At 36.0% G+C, this 17,480-nt stretch overlaps 1 pseudogene; it reads right to left on the bottom strand.

Moving 5' to 3' along the window:
- Positions 1 to 1,824: 1,824 nt before the first annotated feature.
- Positions 1,825 to 15,773, bottom strand: LOC113093529 (gastrula zinc finger protein XlCGF57.1-like; annotated as a pseudogene).
- Positions 15,774 to 17,480: the final 1,707 nt, after the last annotated feature.

Below are 17,480 nucleotides of genomic sequence, written 5' to 3'. Positions count from 1 at the left end.
TAAGACCATATAATCTATAAATATAAATCTATACATTTCTAAGGTGTATGCACTCGCCAGTTTTAGTTCTCAAACATTGTTGCACATTGGAAAGGTCTTGATTCTTGACTCTTGATTCACCAACTTTCCTCAACTCATCTCTGTATACTCTGTTTGAAAGAGCAGATCATGATGTAATATTGTTTGGTGACGGTGGGTATGTGCAGAAGAAACTGCTGAACAACAGCACTGCAGCCAGGCTCATATGCTCACAAGGGGTTTAGTAGAGCACACGATTGGTGTTTGGAAAAGTTGCTTTCAATACCTTCGGGAAAACACTCCAATTCAAACCAAGATACTGCACTGTAATCACTGCAACAGCTGTTCTTCAAAACAACCTGAAACAGCAAGGATGCCCTGATCCCCCAATAGAAGAGGATGACAAATCAATTTACAACAGACCTCAGAGAAGGACTTGCATACAGAAATGCTTTTCCATTATGCCTTATTAAATATATATTCTCACATTATTTACCTTTCAATCTTCTGCTCAGACCTTATACATGTAATGAGAAAATAAAATATGTCAAAAGTATGATATGTTATGAAATCATCATAACACCCACCTTGACCTAATAAAAGAATATTTCTTTCAGATTCATGTATTGAGACATTTGAGCCTGCTGCATCTCTCTCTACATCTTCAGCTCCAGTTCTACTTGTAGTATCAATTCATGCTCCTTAAGACAATTCAACTTGTGTTCATGGAATTCATTATCTAGCCTTTCATGGACAGCAAGTCTTTTCTTTTGGTGACCAATACTGGCAGACATTGCCAACCTTGCTCCTGAGGATATGGAAGGGTAAGGACCACAATATACTTCAAAATTATCAAAGAATTTTGAACAAAATCAGGCCGAATCAAAGATCGTTTTTGCCAGTTCAAAACAGCTGACCAAAGCAAACTTTCTGTGTGAGTTCATTTTGGCTTCTAAGCACCTTTGGGCTTCCACTGGTCCTGTCACAAATCCTGTCCATGAACTTTTGTCAGCTTGCTTTAGTCATTTGTGTCTTGAACCTTGCCAATATTTCTCATTTCTGTATGATTTCTATCTGTCCTGAAGTATATCACCTGTCTTGGATTATCCCTCTCATCTTGCCCTGTTTGGATATGGTTTACCCCTCACCTGGATCAATCTGTGTTTTGGATTACTCTATATACCTGTCTGCCATTGTCCGACTCTTGCCTGTGATGACCATGTCTTTAAATAAAGCCTTGCAGATGGATCCACATGTCTCTCGTCTCGTTTGCCTTGTAACAGTTCCTTGGCGTTTACACAATTGGTGGACGTGTTCTGACACTCCACTTCCTCTGACATGCAAATTATTATTATTAATTTAATTTCCCAGTTTGCTTCTCATTCAATGAAGGACGGCCAGGAGAACAACATATCCTAGTCACTAGCATCATGAACACACTGGAGTGTCGAATAGCTGATCTTGCACAGATATACCTGCATCTGTACGATCGCTTCCAGGAGAGACTTTAAAGATTCAGAGAAAGCATTTAATTCCTAGAAAGAAACTGCAATAAAGCTTGGTGTCGATGGCCGGGAGTTATGCAAAAAGTTACGTACAGAAACACCCGAGACAAGTTTTCCAAAGCCATGTAAAGAATGAAATTAAAGAGTAAAAGTTTTGAGGTAGCAAGTACCAAATGAGTTTCAAATAAATGTTACACCATACTGCTGCTATTTAAAGGGTATACAATTAATGAAATGCCAAACAAACATACAATAAACCTTTGTTTTTATCAAAAGTAAATCATGACACCACATAAAAAGGTTTAACAGTTTATCCAGTTTAATGAAATAAATGAAAGTAAACTTTTTTCACATCATGCTAAAGCTTTCAGACTATGAGCCTTTCACACTTCCCATAAAGGACTGATTATGGAAATGGTTTGGTTCTTTTGTATTGCAAACATGGCACTTGTCTAAGAATCAGCTGTTAATCATTATTCTTTTGTCTATAATATTCTGACCATTGGAGCCAGTCTCACACCTAGATTGCCTACACTTCATTTCATCGTTGTTGTGTTTAGGGGCAACATAATTATTTACATGAATCTACACTTCGCATCCAGCAGTGTGGGTGTGTTGAAAGGTTCTGAAACACTATACTGTCGCTCAGCCTTTTCAAACTTCTTTTTGCCCACAAACGAAGTATGAAACAAACTTTGTTTGAAGTAAATCGGACCTTAAACTGCCTTCCAACTCTTCAGTTCTGTTCTGACCTTTTCCATAAAAAAAGAACAGTTAATTTATGGTCAAATAAATACAGATTAAATGGGAAACTGTTTAACATCAGATGATATAAGCAAATTAAAGTTTGAGAGAAACAATAGCCAAAAAAAATCATATACTTAATGTAGGTGTGTGTGATCCAGATGGTCATCATCCAGTATGATCTCCATTATTCCTGTCAGTAACTCATCCATCTTGTCACAGTCTTTATTTGCAGGTCCTCCACCAGTCTTAAAACGCTTTCTTCGAGCTGCAGTTTTTTTTTTAATATATTCTTCATCAAAACCTGTATTAAGTAACTACTATAATGACAACAGTGATTTAAAAAGCCATATAATAAAGCTGATTATTCTTACCTGAAGTTTTTTGAATTGTTCTTGTAGATGTGTTGATTTAATTAGTAATGATTAAATTCATTACAATTAAATTTCCAGGCATCCCCTTTTTTTTATTCAACAGCTGATGTGTGCAGTTTTTTTTTATCTTTAATAAGTCTTCTATTTAATTTAAAAGACTTCAGACTTGACTCGGACTCCAAGTTGAAGACTTGTGAACATCTCTGCCTTCCACATTGACCACATATGAAACGTTTCTCTCTGGTGTGATTGGTCATGCGATATTTACGGCATAGTTGTGTATGTGTAATATTTCGCGTGACAAAATCATGATGCTGTCAACACTGAATAAAGCATGATGCAAATCCCGGAAAGTACTCCCTCACTCTAATTATGACATAGTGGCACAACGTTCAAATGATTTGCAATGGTTGCTTTGTCATATCCAGAATCGACAGACTTTAGACTGTTCCTTCCGGTGTTCACACGATGTAAGTCCTCTCTCCAGTGTGAATTTTCATGTGAATTTAAGGTTTCCTTTTTGAGTGAAACTCTTTCCACACTGTTTACAGATAAAATGCCTCTCGAGTGTGAATCCACATGTGGACTTCAAGGTTTCCTTTTTGCGTGAAACTCTTTCCACACTGTTCACAGATAAAATGTCTCTCCCCAGTGTGAATCCTCATGTGGACTTCAAGGTTTTGTTTTTGAATGAAATTCTTTCCACACTGTGGGCAGGTGAACAAGCTTTCGCCACTGTGAATTCTCATGTGGGATTTAAGGTTGCTCTTATGTGTGAAACTCTTTTCACAACAAGAGCAAGTATAAGGCTTTTCTCCAGTGTGACTTCTCATGTGGACTTCAAGGTTTCCTTTTTGAGTGAAACTCTTTCCACACTGTATACAGATAAAATGTTTCTCTCCAGTGTGAATCCTCATGTGGACTTTAAGGTTTTGCTTTTGATTGAAATTCTTTCCACACTGTTGGCAGGTGTACAACCTTTCTCTACTGTGAATTCTCATGTGGGATTTGAGGTTGCTTATTTGTATAAAACTCTGTCCACACTGTGAGCAAATATAAGGCTTTTCTCCAGTGTGACTTCTCATGTGGACTTCAAGGTTTCCTTTTTGAGTAAAACTCTTTCCACACTGTTTACAGATAAAATGTCTCTCTCCAGTGTGAATCTTCATGTGGACTGCCAGGTTATGTTTTTGAATGAAATTCTTCCCACACTGTTGGCAGGTGAACAAGCTTTCGCCACTGTGAATTCTCATGTGCGAATTAAGATTGCTTTTATGTGTAAAACTCTGTCCACACTGAGGGCAAATATAAGGCTTTTCTCCAGTGTGAATTCTCATGTGGACTGCAAGGCTGCCTTTTTGAGCGAAACTCTTTCCACACTGTTGACAGGTGTAAGGCTTCTCTCCAGTGTGAACTCTCATGTGGACCTTAAGGTTTCGTTCATGATTGAAACTCTTTACACAGTGATTGCAGGTAAAATTCTTAGATTCCATCTTTTCTCCAATTTTTAAATCATGATCTTTCTCTTTATGCTCTTTCTCTTCCATATTCTTCAGCTCTTGACTCTCCTTAGTCAAGTCTAAAACAAGAAAAACATACAAAAGCAATTTAATATCTTTGTCAGCTTCATCAGCTTTAAATTCTTAAGATCATTGTTGTCCAAAAACCCAATCTATGTATACGAAACATAGAAGTTAACGGCGAACACTCCAGAGGATAAACACGTTCCACTAGCAATGTCTCTGGCACATTCTCAAGATCAGGGCCCGTATTAACAAAACATTTTATCTTACCACTAAGAGTTCTCCTAAATAACATTAATAGTGTTTAGGGAAATAGTTTTTATCTTAAAACCTATTCACAATACTGCTGAGTCAAGAGTAAAGGGGCAGGGTTGACCTCATTGCTATGGATGACATCATCATACTATCTATACACAAAGTGGCTGATAGTCTGTATCAGAGATTTATTCATAGAAATACTGTAGATCACAATATCATATTGCCATATTCAAATAAAGGTTTTGAAATAAAAAATTTAATTGCCGCATTCAAATAAAGGTTTTTAAAATGCAGGCTAAGTGTCGCTAATTAAACAAGTAGACTATATATTCACCTTATTTTCAGCCTCATATGTACGCTTCTCATAAACACCTAGTCAGTATGCATTAGGGCTGCCCTCAGCTAAAGATTTTTCTGGTCGACTATAAGTCGTTCATTTTCAGCATTAGTCGACTATTAGTCGCACTTTTATTAATAAACCATAATAATGAGCCTCTAATTGCCTACATAGCCTAATAAGTGCTCAATCGCATTCAGATAAAGGCTTGCCATAGCGCACCTGCAAAATATAATAATTCTGAATTTATTGGGGAAAAACAGCAAGTACACTGCATTAATGTTTTAATTTATTGTAATGTTGTAATTTATTGTTACACTAGTGCTTTCGGTTTTCGGTTTAAGCTAAAGTCTGTGACAGTGACTCATCTCCGCATCACTTGTATGCATGTTTCATACGAATTACATAATGTGAGGATATTTGTTTTCTGTTTGAATTGGTTAATTTAAAAGTTTAACTCTCTATATATTTATTTGTCTGTAATAAGGCACGTATACACAAAGTTTTGAAGTGACATGCTCAAGTTCACAGAGTCCGAGATGACAGAAAGCACATCCTGTTTCCTTTATTTTACAAAATTGCAGTGTTTCATTATTATTTTGATTGCAAATAAATAAATGTTAAGTATTTACAGATACAAAAGATGCATAACTCTTATCTGTATGACCAAAAATTATACAGTATTTTAAGAGCAAATGATCACACTGGCGCCTCTATCTGTCCTGCAGTAGCGTTCAGCTTCCACACTCCACACAAACATGCACACTTTTTTCTAGGCTAATATTAGATTGAGCTGCCATGTAAAGTTGCTACTACATACATATCTCAGATGATAAGCCATATTTGAGGTCAATGAATGTTGGGTGAGCATATGGATGTCCTGCCTGATGTACTGTATTACCACATAGACAATTTGTCTGTCAAGGACTACGTAATTTCACCACTTCAAGTGGAATTTTCTGTGACTAAGTGCCTGATAAAATGTTTGTAATATGCATATAAACAGCCTTTTAATTAGCAGAATAATGACAGAATAGAAAGAAATATCAAATTGGACATGAGAACAGCTGTATATTAAGGATATAATCAAACATTTGCTGTTGGGGTTACCTCCAAACCAATTAGAAAAAATGTTTCTATAATGTTTATATTTCGAGGTAGATTGTTGGAAACAGCCATTTTAGGATATTTCAGATTTGGTCTTATACTTATTTCAGAAGTCCTATACTCCTCTTATGATTAGCGAGACCCCTGTGGAGAGGTTGAGCAGCTTCAAGTACCTTGGTCTTAACATCTCAGAGGACCTGAGTTGGACTACACACATTCAAAATCAGGTTAATTAAGCCAGGCAAAGACTGTACCATCTGCGATATTCAGGGTCACACCAGCAATCCTGAAAACTTTCTATTCAGGGGGCATAGAAAGTGTATTGACTCAGTATATCTCAGTGTGGTATGGGAACATCTCCAGTCAAGACTCCAAAACCCTGCAGAGTTCTGCACTTATCTGAGCACATTTCTGGTTCTGCTTTCCCCTCTCTGCAGGACATCTACCTCAAAGGCTGCAAAAGCAGAGCTGATAAAACCATCAAGGACTCTATCCACCACAGTAACCATCTTTTCACATTGCTGCCATCTGGTAAGCGCTTCTGTAGTCGTATGGCAAAAAACAGAGAGACTCTGGAGGAGCTTCTTCTCTTAGGCCATCAGGCTCCTAAACTCAAAACCAGCCTCTTATTAACTTCGACATGATTTATCAAAAAGATAGTTAATATACTGACATTGTCACTAGCACACAGCATTTTCAATAATATGTTTTTACTGCCTCTAATATTGCTGCCATGTAAATACCCTGTACAACTTTTTGCAGACAACAATTAAACATAGTCTCAGAAAAATGGTTGCAGGAATATCATCATGGGATCTTCTTCAGATTTTAAATAGAAACTCATAAAGCATGTGCCTTTCTACCCATTACTTTTCTGGATTGCTCCAGGACAGAATCCATGTATTTTTATATGAAAAATAAAAAAAATTTAGTGTGGTAAAAGTGTTTTCAAGGCACTGTGTATAACTTTTTATCTTTATCATCATTATCAACTCTGAACAATGGACAGTGAAGCCCAAAGGGTAATCTTTTCAATGACACCAAAATAGTGTGTGTTGCACACTGAAATCAGGAACTATTGAAATTGTAAGTTAGGTTGGTCATTTTAAGCCTTGAGTCCCATAATGGGGGGGGGGGGGGTCTGATTAACAGATAAAATGAAGAACAACTATAGATGTTACGTTCACAGGGACATATAATTATTTTTATTTCCACTATTGTTGAAATTAGGCCCTGTCCACACGGAGACGGAGCTTACCCCAATCCGATCTTTTTTTTCCTCGTCTCAAGAAATATCCGCTTCCACACGAAACCGCATAATGATGTAGTATACATGCCAGACCAGTATGTGGCGCTGTAATTCTGCCACAGAGACACACTAAAAACAGAGAAGAAGACTTGGACTATGCTCATAAACCTTGCGTGTGGTACACAAACGAACATGGAACAATACATTTATTAATCAGTGTTAATGTTAGTTAATAAAAAGACAATCGTTCAGTGTTTGTTCATGTTTTTGTTGCTGTTACGTGACATAGAGGTGTCTGACTAGGGGGGAGACGTGGGCTGATGATGTCATCGTTTCAGAAAATATACGGATTAGCCGTCCAGACGAAAATGCAAAGACGGCGTTTTTTCAAATTTATCCACTCTGGGACCAGGTTTCAAAAAATAGCGGTTTCACCTTGCGAAAACGCCGGATCCGTGTGGACGAAACGCCTATCCGATAAAAAATGTGTGCGTATTCACAGAAACGCGTCTCCGTGTGGACGGGGCCTTAGTTTCACTGTTGTTAACTGGTGTGCGTGTGGTTGAATGCCCTTTTTTTGCTTTTGCTCTCCCTTTCTCTCTCTCTCTCTCTCTCTCTCTCTCTCTCTCTGCTACTCCTCAGAGCAAATCATCACCACCTGTAGCTCACTTGTGAGTGAGTGCCTGAAGACCAAGAGGATATAAGGGCAGTTCAGACTATGCCTGAATAAACACTGCTCCCCTGCTCCAGATTGAATCTTGTGCTAGCTTTTCATGCAGAGATTATAGTTGTGTTTAGCAGTAGCTAATTTGTTTCTGCATGGACTGTTAATGAATATTGTTCCAGGTTGTGATTGAGCAAACGGTATTGTGGCTTTATATTGTATTTTTTGTCTTGTAAATACATTCTCTCTCTCTCTCTCTCTCTCTCCGTCATTTCCGGTGTGAGCATGAGCGACCGTGTGGGTGAGGGTTCTTCAGATCTTTTCTTCTTTTCTCTCTATTTTTCTGTTTGTCTCTTTTTTTCTCTTGGTCTTGTTGTTTGTTTGATTTGGAGCCGCGGGGTTTTTTTTCCCCTTTGTGCAGCTATGGCGGAGGCGCAAGCTGGTTTTTTAAATAATCTCACGCGACTTCATGGTGTTAAAGTGGCGTCTGCGGTAAGTGTCGAAGATTGTTGTTTGGCTATGGGAGAGGTTGTTGGGCATGATAGTATTTTGTCAGCGTCCAAAATGAATAGTGCTGTTGTTGTTTTTTTGAGTTCGGTGGAAAAGGCAAATGAGTTAGTGGATACAGGTATTGTTGTAAACAACCTCTTCACACCTGTTCTTCCACTTTCAATGCCTTCAAAAAAGGTTACCTTGTCTAATATTCTACCTTTTGTTTCTGATGATATACTGGTTAAGATTTTGTCCCGCTATGGAAAGCTGGTTTCACCCATTAAGAAGATCCTTTTTGGTACTACTTCACAACTGTTAAAACATGTGGTCTCATTTAGGAGATTTGTCTATATGATCTTGAAAGACAGTGAAGAACTTGACTTAACTCTTAATACTAAAGTTGACAACTTTGACTACGTGTTCTATGTCACAACCGATAAGATGAAGTGCTTTAATTGTGGGGGGAGGGGCCATCTAATTCGGGCTTGTCCTGAAAAGAATAAAGAAGATCGTCCATCAACTAATGGTCAAAGGGAGACTAATCTAAATAAAGATAATGAGGAGGAAAGGGTAGAGACAGGACCCTCCAATGCTCCCTTTTCGAATGTTACAAATTTGACTGTTGTGGAAAATAATGGAAGGGTGTTTGAGGCTCAGCATGCGGCATTAGATGCAGATATATCAGTAGTGTCCCTGCAGGAAGGTGGGATGGAGGCTACTACTGTAGTGAGTGAAGGAACTAGTGTTTCCACTAGTCAGTCTGTTTTGAAAAGGGATGAAAGTGACCATGTGAAATGGCAGCGATTTGGAATTGGTGATGAGGCTGATCTAGAATCAGATAAAACCGAGTTCAAAGTTCCAATTAAAAGGAAAAGTTCAAGTGAAGCTCAAAGTGTGAAGCAGAAAAAAAAACAAACGTGACTGATGATGAGGACAAAGAAGGGATGGAAAGTGACAATGAATCTTCTGATTCAAGTTTCAGTTTGTCTCAAAGTGATTTATCCAGTCGTAGTTACGAGGTAGAAGACATTAAACTTTTCCTTAGGGCAACAAAGAATAAGAGAGGAGTACGTGTCTCTGAATATTTTCCAGACATAAAACAATTTGTTGATAAAACCAGGGTTTTTATGGCTGATAATTTATTCACAAATAAGGAAATTTATCGATAAAAGAAAATTGTAAGAAATTTAAACCCTGATCTTGTTAATGAAAATAGTTAAAAGGCCTTGAGCGAATAGTTATGGGTTTCTAGAGCCCCTTTCACACTGCCATTCCAGCAAATACAGGGGTAAAGTGTTCCTGCAATTTGTCCCTGGTCGCTAGATTTGGCACTTTCACACTGCCAGTGATGACCCGGTATATGTGTGTGCTTTCACACACAACCCTTGAAGATCCCGTAACGACACGTGACATCAGCGCGTGACGTGTAACGTACGAGTCGACAACGCTAGGCACGTTATACTTTCACTGAAGCAAGCAAAAGATATCGGCGTCAGCGCGGAAAGTGAGGAACTAACTGATCTCTGCTTCATTACAGTTTGCACTTATGTTTTCATCGCGAATGTTGATCTTCCTTCAAAACAGCCGGTAAAAGAGTCGCGCGTTATCACTACGACACGGAATTAGGTCTGGCTTTTGTTCACACAGCGCTTGTCCCGGGTTGAACCCCCCAATGTTACTAGGTCCCCGACCCGGGTTCAATTCGGTAATCAATGTGGTTGCTTTCACACAGAATGCGACCCGGCAATGTTCCGGAAATATTGCGGGTCCGATGTGCAGTGTGAAAGGGGCTTACGTTTGTTTTTAAAAGTATTTGCTTTTACTTTATTTCCTTCTTTTCTTTCAGAAATGAATGAAATCAATATTGCTTCCTTAAATATTAATGGGGCGAGAGATTTTAAGAAAAGAATGGGAATTTATGAATATGTGAAGCAAAATAAGTTAGATGTGATAATGTTGCAAGAGACTGACAGTGATACAAAAAATGCTTCTGATTGGGCTAAAGAATGGGGTGGTTTTTTGTTTTTAAGTCACAATACTTCACTTAGTGGTGGAGTAGCCATTCTTTTTGCAAAAAATTTCAACCCATATTCCTTTCAAGTAGAGGAAATAGTAATAGGTAGACTTTTAAAAATAAGAGCAAGCTATGAAAAGAATGTTATTAGTCTCAGCAATAGAGAGAATGGTGTTTTTAAATATCCTATGCTCTGCTTTACAAAAATGTAATCAAGAATAATTTTTAGTCTTGGGAGGTGATTTCAACTGTACTGAATCTAACCTAGATAGAAATCACTTAGAGCCTCATATGCCTTCTAGAAATCGATTGATTAAAATTGTTAAGATGCATGAGTTATGTGATGCTTGGAGACATTTAAAGGGTACACAAAAACAATACACTTGGACTCATGTGCGTGATAAAGTAATTTCTATGGCAAGGTTAGACAGATTTTATGATTTTAAACATCACTGCAATATTATAAGGGACTATCACATTGTACCTGTTAGTTTTTCTGATCATCGTATGGTCAAATGTTCATTGTTTATTAATCTTTTGAAACCCAAAAGTGCTTATTGGCAGTTAAACACTGCTTTATTAAGTGACAGACACTTTAAAGAATTGCTTAATTTCTTTTGGGCTGATTTTAAAACCAAGAAAGGGTGTTATAGCTCTCTACAACAATGGTGGGATGTAGGAAAAACTCAAATTAAGCAGCTCTGTTTACAGTATATTCAAAACATCACTACAGAGACTAATTTTAAAATGAGTATCTTGGAGGCTGATATTCTAAAACTCCAAGAATTAGCAGAGTCTACTGGTACAAGAGGATTTGTAGATTTGTAGATTTGCTATTAGATAAAAAAACACAATTGGCAGATCTACTTGGTTCCAAGACACAGGAGATTCCAAAGTATAGATCAAATGGATGCTCCAACAAAATTCCTTTTTAATTTAGAGAATGGTTGAAGTAGAGCTATTCATGCTCTACAATCTGACTCTGGTATTCTCTTGACAGATCTTTCGGAAATTCGTCAGAGGGCAGTTATCTTTTATAAAGATTTATATAAAAGTGAGGTTGCCGTAGAGCAAGAAAATGAGGGTGAGTTTTTCTTTGAATGAGTTTTTTCCATACTCAGGTCCTCTGAGTATGAGTGAGCTACAGAAAGCACTTTGATTTGCAAGAGCAACCCAGATTTTCCAAGGTTTTTTTTTTTCTTAAAAAAGCTGCTTTAAGTGTTGATTTTTTTTCCTGTGTTAGAAAGATTTTATATAAATCCTGCATAATTGCTTTTAATAAGAAAAAGTTAAACAATAGAACTGATACACCTTGGTGTGATTTTTTTAATTTGAGTGAAGATAAAAAACCAGAGTGGAGAACTTTTTACAAACCACCGTTGATCAAAAAGACAGGGGATTTATAATGGAGGATTGTTCATGGTGTTATTGCAGTTAATGCATTTATTTCTGTTCTAAACCCTGGAAGTACTGATAAATGTCCTTTTTGTGATGACAGAGAGACTATTTTTCATGCGTTCTTAAATTGTCATAGACTTGACCCACTGTTTTCTGTCTTAAAAGATTGCAATGAATTGTTCTCTCAAGAGGTTTTCATTTTGGGTTATGTTTCTAAGAGAAAAAATGTTTGTCAGTTGCTTAATTTTGTGGTGGGACAAGCAAAAATGGCCATCTATTTGAGCAGGAGAGAAAAAAATGAACAGAATATTGTAAAAAATACTGTTGCTTTGTTTTTAACCTGGTGCAATCTAGAATTCTAATGGATTTTTATAATTATAAATGTATTGATGATCTTTTTTCTTTTGAAAAATTTTGGTGCTGTAATGATGCTCTTTGTACAATTCTTGAGGATGAATTGATTTTTACACTCTATTGATTTGTATTGAGTTGTATTGTAACTTGATACTTATTACTTGTTTATGTAATTGTAAGTAGAAGATTAAATAAGTTTTTGTAAATTCAAAAATCATCTCTCTCTCTCTCTCTCTCTCTCTCTCTCTCTCCCTCTCTGGGTGTCATCTTCACTCTGGGACAGAGGATTGATGTGTGTTCTCGCCTTTTGTTGCCTCTTCACCCCTTGCATCTTTTTGTTACTTCCCCATTTTATCCCTAGACCCTGAGGGGATCGTAACAATAGACAACCTACAATAACTTAGCAGGTGAAATCCAAACAGTAAGTCAGATCAAAATCACCAACATTCTAAATAAATAAAACTGTTTAGTTATAAGGTTAGTGCTTTTGACCTATGTCTTATGGTCAGTCCAAGATACTGAAATTATTACTGATTTGACTATGTATATTGATATTTACGGCTTCACTATTTATATTCAAGCATGCTAGTATTTTAGTAATAGTTTGTTTGTAAACCAGCATTTTACCCTCTTTTTCAGCTTCTGAATATTGTCTTCAATGTGCATCATACTGTGACAGACACGCCAGGCTCCAACACCACCCAATCACAGCACACTCCCTTCACCTGAGTACTGATCACACACACCTGCCTCTCATCAGCACTCCCGTCATCCAGCACATAAGGCACTCACACCACCACTGTCCGGTCTTGTTCGCATATAGACCCTTTGTATGTGACGTCGCGCGAAGTCTGAACACCTTGACAGACGGCAGAAGAGCTATGCTGTAGGACAGACGGCAAGCCGTACGAGTTCGTGTTCTTTGTGTAATAAAATTGTTATTTTTTTTTTTTTACTTCACATTGCTGTGTTAATGTTCAAACTGTGCATTTACAATGTTAAAGTAGCTGATAACAATAAATATTCTTATTAGGAATAAAACTGAGTCATTTTTTAACTGTGCAGAGAAGTAACGTTAGCTGAATAGTTGGGCCTATTACGCTACTGTATTTTAATATGGTGGTACTACAGCCAAATATTTTCTGAGGTGGTACTTGGTATAAAAAGTTATAGATCGGCTGAATTAGAAAGTTGAATTGGCTCACCCAATGATATATATATATATATATATATATATATATATATATATATATATATATACACAGTACAGACCAAAAGTTTGGAACCATTACTATTTTTTATGTTTTTGAAAGAAGATTCTTCTGCTCATCAAGCCTGCATTTATTTGATCAAAATAAAGAAAAAATATATAATATTGTGATATATTAATTTTACAAATAAATAATTGTTATGTATTATACTTATTATCATATAAATTATATTATAAATTATCATTTATTTCAGTGAGGCAAAGCTGAATTTTTAGGATCATTATCACATGATCCTTTAGAAATCATTCTAATATGATGATTCATTATCAAAGTTGGAAACAATTCTGCTGCTTAATATTTTTTCAGAACATGTAATACTTTTTTAGGATACCTTGATGAATAAAAAATAAAATAAAAAAAGAAGCTATGTTTTTAAAATATAATTATTTTATAATAACAATATATACTACTGGTCAGTAATTTGGGGTCAGAAAATTTATTTTTTTCTTTTTAAATAAAATCCATACTTTTATTCAGCAAGGATGTGTTAAATTGATAAAAAGTGATAGTAAAGAAAATATATTATTAGAATATATATTATTGGAAATGTTTTTTGTTATTTTGAATAAATGCAGTTCTTTTTAACCTTTTCTTCATCAAATATATTAGAGAGCAGAACTGTTTCCAACACTCATAATAAATCAGAATATTAGAATGATTTCTAAATGATCATGTGATCGACTGGATGTTACATGTGACACTGAAGGCTGGAGTAATGATGCTGAAAATTCAGCTTTGCATCACAGGAATAAATTATTTTTTAAAGTACATTCAAAAAGAAAACTATTATTTTAAGTTGTAATAATATTTCACAATATTACAGTTTTTTTCTGTATTGTTGATCAAATAAATGCAGGCTTGATGAGCAGAAGAAACTTCTTTCAAAAACATTAAAAATAGTAATGTTTCCAAACCTTTTGGTCTGTACTGTGTATATTATATATATATATATATATATATATATATATATATATATATATATATATATATATATATATATATATATATATATAAAAGTATATAAAAGCTCTGCTGCTTTCGACAGTTTTTGTATTTTTTTATTCCCCATCACCATCTCATGAACACATGCTGAAATGCCTATATCATGCACATCTCAAACATTTTTTCTATCATAATCAATGAAGGTGTAATGTCTATTAATACCAATACTGATTTATCACCCAGGCCTAACCTCCAGGCCATTGTGTTTTCCAGTCGGGCTATCAAAATGTCTCACTATCCTAGCTATCTTGAGTAGTGGGGGGAAAAAAAATCTCTTCCTAGATAATTGCATTGTTCACTTGTTTGTAGGGGTGAAACAGCAGCCTATAAAAACCTGCTACTGTCTGTGTCTTTAAAGTTAATCAAACTACAAAACAACTTCAGTAAAAAATTTATATAATTATTACATAATTTTTACATTTATGGGACTGAAAACTAATGTCAGAGCTCACTTAATTTGAATCTTATTTATTCATGTTTACGATTTGTTAATTTGTTTTTAATACTGACCTGGACACGCAATTTCATAGCTGTAATTCATAGCTGGGGATTATTGGGCACATGCGCTCTACTTACGATGATTGGAATTGATTAACATACACGTTTAACTATCAAATCTGACATTTACAAAGCTCTTGTAAATCCAGAAGAGAGTTTTCGGGAAGGTCTGTATTACATGCAAATTACTCAAATTTTGCTGATATATTTACACAAGTTTCATTAAGGCCCATCGAGTGTGACGAAAGATGCTCATTGATCAATATTCAGTAAAAGATTAAAAGCAAACCACAAGTTTGGATATTAAATTCTTCCACACCCACATTAAAATGGGTCCAAGCATTGGCTGGGTTGATCAGACTGACATTTTAATAAGGATCCAATGAGAATGAAAACCAACCTGTTTGTTCCCCAGTCTCTTCTTGTTTCAGACTGAATACTTCTTCAATCCTGAAGTCTTCACTCTCCTCTTTAATGAACGCCATCTCTATAATTGTGTCACGTGGATCGCAGCTGCTTCACCAGTTTTTGTACTGTCATGATGAAAATGAAGAAAAAAAAAAGAATAATTCCAAACTGAATCTCTTGGTGCGTCTCAAATTAACTCCTTTGTTCAGTAGTCAGTGCATTCAGTCATCTTTGTCTGAGTTAACAGCCTTCAACTGATTAGCCCAAAAACTAAAACAAAAAAACTAAATAAAAAAATGCCATATGTATTTAATATTCAGAGCAACTGTAATCTATAACTGTGTTTACTATGAAGTGATTCATGATAAAAGAGAAATGAGATGCAGCTTTTCTATTACTAAGATGCGCTTTCAGAAATAATGCACAGTGACATTAGATGAAGCATTGCAATCTTACATTTAACATTAATTTACCTATTTCACATAATTTGAAGATAGCTCATATGTGCAGCGTTGACATAAAACCTTTGGAGGAGAAAAACAAACCTTTCCTCAGCCGAATCACATCTGCAGGAGCTTGAAGCAGCCTTGTGATGTCACATCACCCCACCAAAATAAAAGTCCTGCTTAAATGCCAGTGTCAGAAGTGCTGGAAAAACTATACAATAAAAGCAAACCAATCAAACAGTATTCAGAGTTTTTTTTTAATATTTAAAGACATATTGTCTAGTTGTGCACTGAAAATAACTGCTAACGAGACTATGAAACATATTTAGTGTGCCAAATTAATTATTTGACTATATAAGTCAAACAAACACACAGATTGTTTTTTTTTCTTAAATTCAACTTAAGTTAAAACTTAAATTCAGATGTTATTAGTATACTTATATTACAGTGTTTCTAATAGCTTAGTTGCCCCCCCCCCCCCCCCCCCCCCCTCCTGGACATTTCATGTGACTTGCAATAAAAAGTATCTTTACCATCATACCTTGTTTTGTCCTAACTAAACGCAAAACACGCAACATTTCTATTTTAGAAACGTTTTCTATTCCTGCATAGTAGCAGCTGGAACCACAACATGCAAACTAGGCCTGCACAATTAATCAGATTTCTAATCACGATTACAATTGTGAAACCCTAATACAAATTTTGACAGCGATGAATATCATTTTGTGTGACCTTTACAGCCATACTGCAAAGAACAATAGATAGCTTACCTCAGCTCTGAAAATAAATAAAAGCAAAGATGTACGTAAAAACTGTAACTCACTACAAACCAGCGAGAATATTCCATAGCAAATATATCAGTCACTCACAATGAGCATTTAATGTTAAAAAAGGTGTCATATTTATGAATTAATTTTAAACTTACCCATTTCATTGCGAGTGCAGTACACTTCCAAAGAAAGCCCACCCAGAAACACTTTTGATTGGCTATAAAATTTGATTGATTCTATTGTGTTGTATAGAGCATCACAGTCTATACACTAACAGCTTGTGCCGGAAGAAAAAATTCAATGGAATTTCTGCATTGACAGCTCGGGTATAAGCCATAAAAACGTAACCATACATGGTAGACTTATAACCAGCTACGGCTGTACTAAGCGATAGTATATGCTTATATAAATGCCAAAGGTTCATGGGGCACTAACCTTGTTTTGATATAAATGCCTTTTAATCGTGATATCTTGGCTAAGTACTTCATTACCCACAATCCTGAACAATCCCACAATCCCACAGTGATGCATCTGATTGGTGGAGCTCGTGTAACCGTCTGGTTAAACCCTGCAAAGGTCAGTGAAGATCATTAATAAAATAAATAAATAAAAACCTGTGTTGCGTTTTTGCACGGTAGACTTCTCAGTGCAATCATGATCTCCTTGGCTGCCATGAGAGTTTTGCAGGGAGGTTGGTAACTTAGCTAGGCTACTGTAGCCTTTATATGGTATGAGTCATATCAAGCATTTTATAATGCCACGGTCAAAACAATATTTAGCCTAGGCATACCTTTTTGTGCATTTACTGAACATTTGTGTAATGGCAACGACATGTGTTGACGACTGAGCGGTGATTGCTGTCAGGTACAAAGCACTGACGTTATCGTCAACCACTTTCACACATGCACACAATATAAAATACACGATGATAAATATGAAAAAATCAATACACAATACCTACATAAAACACTATTTATTTACACGATTAATACTGAAAGAACTGCTATTACTGCACATTCACTATATAAAATAAAATTCACTGGAGAAA

Source organism: Carassius auratus, unplaced genomic scaffold (genome assembly GCF_003368295.1).
Source record: "Carassius auratus strain Wakin unplaced genomic scaffold, ASM336829v1 scaf_tig00215075, whole genome shotgun sequence".
Taxonomy (NCBI): Eukaryota; Metazoa; Chordata; class Actinopteri; order Cypriniformes; family Cyprinidae; genus Carassius; species Carassius auratus.
This window is presented reverse-complemented; position numbering and strand designations above follow the sequence as displayed.